The sequence below is a fragment of the Arvicola amphibius genome, chromosome 3 (assembly GCF_903992535.2).
Source record: "Arvicola amphibius chromosome 3, mArvAmp1.2, whole genome shotgun sequence".
In the NCBI taxonomy this organism is placed as follows: domain Eukaryota; kingdom Metazoa; phylum Chordata; class Mammalia; order Rodentia; family Cricetidae; genus Arvicola; species Arvicola amphibius.
The window spans coordinates 109798371-109804370 of NC_052049.1; positions in this window are offsets into that span (position 1 = coordinate 109798371).

The following is a 6000-nucleotide window of genomic DNA, read 5'->3' on the forward strand; positions in this document are numbered from 1 at the left end:
TTTATCAATATGTTATGTTTCTATTCAAATTAGGTCAATGAATATTTAGGAATGCCTAGAAAGTCAAAGGCATCTTGCTAGATAAAATGAAGGAAAGAAAATGGGGAAGATACACTTTCCATCCTCCAGGGGCCCAGGCCCCTGGAGAAAAACACACCATTTAAGAGAGAATAAAAAAGTTAAAATATCCCCTATTAACCAGCAAACAGTTGAAGGAGATCCACAGAAAAAATTATGACAGAAAAACTAACACCTTATTAATGAAGAGGATCTTTCAGTTGAGCCTTGAAGTACAAATACAGTTTGGATAGATCTTTCAGACAGAGGACGTTATAGAAGCCCAGGGTACAATTGGAAAGTCAAGTGGGTTTCTGAGTCACCTGCTGGTTTTACAGGTTTTCTGGAAAGGTGTCCTGCATCTCTAGTGACCAGGTATAGTTCCTCACCCTGCTCTGGACTTAGACACCCACATTGTGATGAATATCCAGCAGTTTCCTTGGCCATGGGTTTACTGCTTGATCTAAAACATAGATTTTATGCGTTCATATCCCACTCTCCACCTCTGGTGGAGATGTTGTACAACAGAATTAGCACCTGTGACTCCATTTCCAGAGATGAAGACAGTAGCCATGCGCCAGTTTATTCAGTTAGTTAACACAGGTAAAGCCCTCAGGATGATGTCTGGGACATGCTAAGTACTAACTTGGTGTTTGTTAAAGCAGCGCCAACTACAGGCTGTGGGTTTCTTCTAATCAAAGATCTGCTGAAGAGCCAAGGAAACTGGGAGGAGTTTCTGCTTCTGTTGCCTTAATACTTAATCCTGAAGTGAATTCATGGAGAGAGAAATGCTTGGGGTAGAAGGCTTGGGTCATTTCCCTGGTGGCTTACTCACTTCTACAGGCAGATCCCACACATAAAGGATGACCCCAGGGCTTCTTCTCACCCTGAGATGATGGGTATGGCTCTTGCCAAAAGGCAATCTGTTCTGGTGATGCTCTGAAGCCTCAGGAAGCTTACCTCTTCACAACTCAGAGGAGCTCTTGCCCTCAGAGTGGACTCCCCTTTGGTAATGGTTTCATGTATTCCAGATCACATTACTACCAGGAATTGATTGCTCAGCTCTTTAAACACAGTCCGTTTTGGTCATTTTTCCCCTACTCTTAGTTATATTTATTTCCCAGAATAAGTAGCAAACTCTTAGACAAAATAAATTCTGATTACAGAAATGGAAGCAATCTGCTGTCTCGCTGTCAGGAAAGCTGGAAGGTTTTCCTTGAGAAATATTTTTGTAGGTCAAAACAAAGAGAATTCATTTCTCTCACATGGTGGGCCCGAAGGGTAACACGCAACTGAGATTTGAGAACTGAAACCCTTCGCGGGTTTTCTAGATCTCAACCACTCATCCCTTGGTTCTGGTCTGCATGACCACAAGACTGGTGGCGGCAAAGCACTGCAAATGTAGCCGGAGTGATACAGAGACTGAACTTCTCATTTAAATTCCTTTTAATTTGGGGTTTAAGAAGCATATAAAGAAGTACTCCACCTCTGGGTTTGATCTTCAACCCCTAAAATGGGTTTTCCAGGAGCAAAATCACATATAAAAATTTTAAAGTAAATTATGTTATTTTTGGCTACTGCATTACAAGCCTGAAAGTTTTCAAGTTTGGGAACATTTGGAGATATGAACCTTCTTAATCAACTATAACTATTATGAAATTTAAATATACATTTTGTATTTCTGGTGTGAATTTAGTATCTAAATTTAAATGTGTAGTAAGCATACAATATTTTATAAACTTATAATATTTTATAAACTTAGTATGAAAAAGATATATAATTTATTTTTAGCATATAAAATTGTATTTTTATTATTATAGTTAAATAAAAAAACACAAAAATTAAATACACTGACATTTTTCTTTTATTTAATTTGGCTTAGACAAATATAAAGTATTTAGATGGTTCATACTGTGTTTCTGTTAGGCAGTTATAATGAGAGCAATCTCAAGTATAAACTACTTGTTCTTTACAATAACCCTATTAGTTGGTCAAAATGCTATGATTGACCTGTTGACAGAGACTGGCCATTCATTTCCTGACTTCCCAGACCCGAAATAATCACACAGAAACTTTTTTAATTACAACACTACTTGGCCAATGACTTAGATATATTCCTGGTTAGCTCATATCTTAAATTAACCCATTTCTATTAATCTATGTATCACCACAAGGCTGTGGCCTACCAGTAGGCGTCTTTCTCCTTCAGCAGCTACATGGCATCTCCCTGACTCCACCTACTCTCTCTCTCTACATCTCTGTTCCAATTTTTGGCCTAGCTTTACTCTGCTAAGCCATTGGCCAAAAGCAGCTTCTTTCTTAGCAATGGCAATAAAACATATTCATAGCATACAGAGGAGAATCCCACATCATTATCCCCATTTTAAAGATATGGAAATGCAAGTTCAAGCAATCATGCAGCCTTCACCCTTAGAATGAGAGCTGGCATGATTCTAAGGCTTCTGGAGGAGAGAGGGTAGGGTAGCACTAAGATGTTAGAAAAAGCCATATGAAAAGCTACAATTGTATAGGCTATGGATATGCAAAAGTGTGTAACCAGTGTTACCCTACATGGGGGATAATTCTCAGAAACCAGAAGGTTGACAAATAAAAAGTCAGTACCAGCTGTGAGCTATTTCCCCTTGGGTTGTTACTCATGGGTATCCTAGACACCCCAAGCAATATAGGCTGTCGCCATTGTTCTCTGTTGCCCACTGGCACTGAGTGTTAAGGCCCTATCACTGAGAATACCATATACTCTGGTCACAGAATATGGAGAAATAGATTTGTCGCTGGACCACGTAGCTTCCTCCCTGTTCGCTAGCTGGCATAGTACTGGACTAAGTGATGTAGACTGCTATAGGGAAAAAGTCATCAACTGTCTTGCCCAGTGAACTCTGTGAACTGCAATAATGAGTACTGTGGCAAGATACACCCATGGGCACAACATTGGCATGGAAATTATTGGGAGTAATGAGCCACTTTCTGATTGAATTAAAGGTTTGTTCCATAGGACAAAATACATGCCTGGTACTGTAAACCTGGCCCTGAAACCTTGGCCATGGAGGTCACGGGCCCAGAGTGAGAACTACCATTAGTCTGCTAAATAGACATACATCAAACTGCCCTTTATATTCATCTTGCTGTACCTGTAGCTTGGCATAGTTCTCAGGAAAATTTCTTTGTGCAGTGGATAGGGGTCAACACAGAAAGTCACAACTTGTCAAAGTGCAGAAAATAAATGAACTGAAATGGAGGGATGGACAGATTGGAGAGAAACTCAAGAGAAAGCCCAAGTTTTTTTGTTTTTGTTCTTTTAACTTCTTCCATATTGTGTATGTTAATGCACTTATCCATTCTTCCACCCACACACCTTGGTGTTGTTTCCATTTTGAGTCTTCTATAAACAAAGCCCAAGAGTATTCGTGGAAAGATGTTGAGTGGATGGATAAAGGTTTTCGATTATTTGGAAACCATATCTAGGGTTAGGAATGCTGGGTTATATGCCAGTCACAAGTGTAGCTTACAGGAAACCGCTCAACAGTTCTTATGGTTTCACTTAAGTCAAAAAGTTTGCTACATTTGTCTGTGCTATTGGCCACCTGAGAATCTTTTCTCACCTTGAGGGCGTGAAATTAGTCCTTGGTGGTTTTCTCCATTTATTTTACAGTCTGGTCTTTGCATTTAGGTATCTGACTAATTGTCATTCCATTTTGTAAATGGCAGGAGGCAGCCATGAAACATTTTCTTCTGTATACATGGGCCAACTTCTATTTTTTCCATTCATTTTATACCCAGCCCTTCTTTCTCCAGTGGTCTCCATGATATCTCATTAACATCTGATTTCACATATTAACCTTGATTAAAGGAACTAAAAAAGTACCTTACAAATGTTTTCAATAGATTTTAACTTTACTAAATATTGATACACTTGAAAGAGGATATTCACAATATGAATTGGTACAAATAATGAGAGCAAGCTGGAGAGCATTAGCTGCTATTGCAGAGACCTAGGTTCAGTTTTCAGCACCCACAATTCTGGCCTCTGTGGACACTGAACACACACAGTGCATATACATACTTTCAAATACGTGATGCCCCAATTCCACTAATCCTTAGATATTTCATGGTGTTTGTGTCCCTTTGAGTGGTGTTTCACTGTGTATGTGGAACATTGCTATCATTTTATAGAAGCTTCTAATTCTATCCCTAAGTTTATGATATTTTCTGTATAGAAAAATCTTATCATTTCTTAATATAAAAATACTTTTATTTCTTTCATTCCTGACTTGAAGCAGCTAATATACTCTTTATTTCTTATTGTATAGTTCAGGCTTTCCACTACTTTGCTAACTTATAGCAAAGATAACAATGCCCTATTTTACTCTTGACATCAAAAAAAAGTTTCACGAATAAGGATTATGCCTTCTGTATTTGTAAATACTACTATGTATATCAGTTTACTGCAATTCTTTGTTATTTGATAGCATTTAGATACAAATCAGTTTTGTCTTCATCATATATATTTTGTTAATCTACTGAAATAATCATGATTTCCCTCTTATTTCAGATGAAAAACCCTTAACCACTATTAGTAAATTTTAATACATTGTCTATTTCAGTTAACTTTTAATTTCTTTAGATTCTCTGCTTTTAAAAATAAAACAAATGTAAAATCTTTGACAAAATTTCAGAATCCAAGTTATTTTTTCCCTTAGAATATGATTTGGAAAATGAAGAAAGCACACCATCACCAGGCAAAAGGCCTAAATTTTGTTTTATAAATGTTTTATCACTAGTATTTACAAAGATACTATTTCATAGCAGTGAGCAAGATATTTATATCTTAAGGTCATGCTCACCTTCTCATCTCTCAAAAAGCAAATTCTTGGTAACTATATTTGAATTTAAATAAAAATTTAAATGTGTTAAAATTTTTTAAAAAGTGCCTAGAAGTAAACCAAATCAAAAATGTAAGCAATATTTACAATAAAATTGCAAAAATTGATGAAGGAAATTGAAGACATAGAAACTATGTAAATATATCCTATGATCTTGGATTGGGAGAACCCATATTGCTACAACGTCCACAGTACCCAATGTAACCTATCAATTCGGAGGGCTTCCCATCCAGACATCAGGGACATTCTTCACAAAATTAGCAAAGAATGCTAACCTCTGCACAATTCAACAGCAACCTGAATAGCCAAAGGCATGATAAGCAAAGAAAACAAAATCAGGAGGCATTACTATATTTAGCTTCAAATTATGTGGCAATGCTGGAGTCATCAAAAGAGCCTGGTATGGAACTAAGACAGAAACATGCATGGCTTAACAGGAAAGGGAACTGGAAGCAAATCCACCTACATATGTTCACCTGATTTTCTGCAGCGATGGCAAGAGCATGTGTTGAAGAAAGGATGACATTTTTGCTAAAATGATGCTGAGAGAGTTGTGTATTCATACAAAGAATAAAACTAGACACCCACATCTCAAGAATGAAATATAAGACTTGAAACTATTCAGAGAAAACGGGAAACACAGAAAGACATTAGAATGGGCAATATTTTTCTAGACAAGATCCCCAAAGCTCTAGAAACAAAAGCAAAAATGGATTATGTTATATTGGAAGCTTTGACAGCGCCAGCAATCATCAGAGTGAAGAGGTGACCTACAGAATGAAGAAAAGACAGGCAAAGGCAGGGGCAGTAATAGATAGTAGGAAAGGATGGCGAATGGTTGATTTGTTGGTGCTAAGTCACATTAAGATGAGAGGAAGAAGTTCTTATACGCTATTGCACAATAGGGTGACGAGGAGAAATAACTGTGAACTATCATGATGAAATAACAAATGTACATGCACTGCATATGCATGGCATTCATCAATATTGATCATTATATTACATTATATACCATTTTAAAAAACAAACTTTATTTAAAATT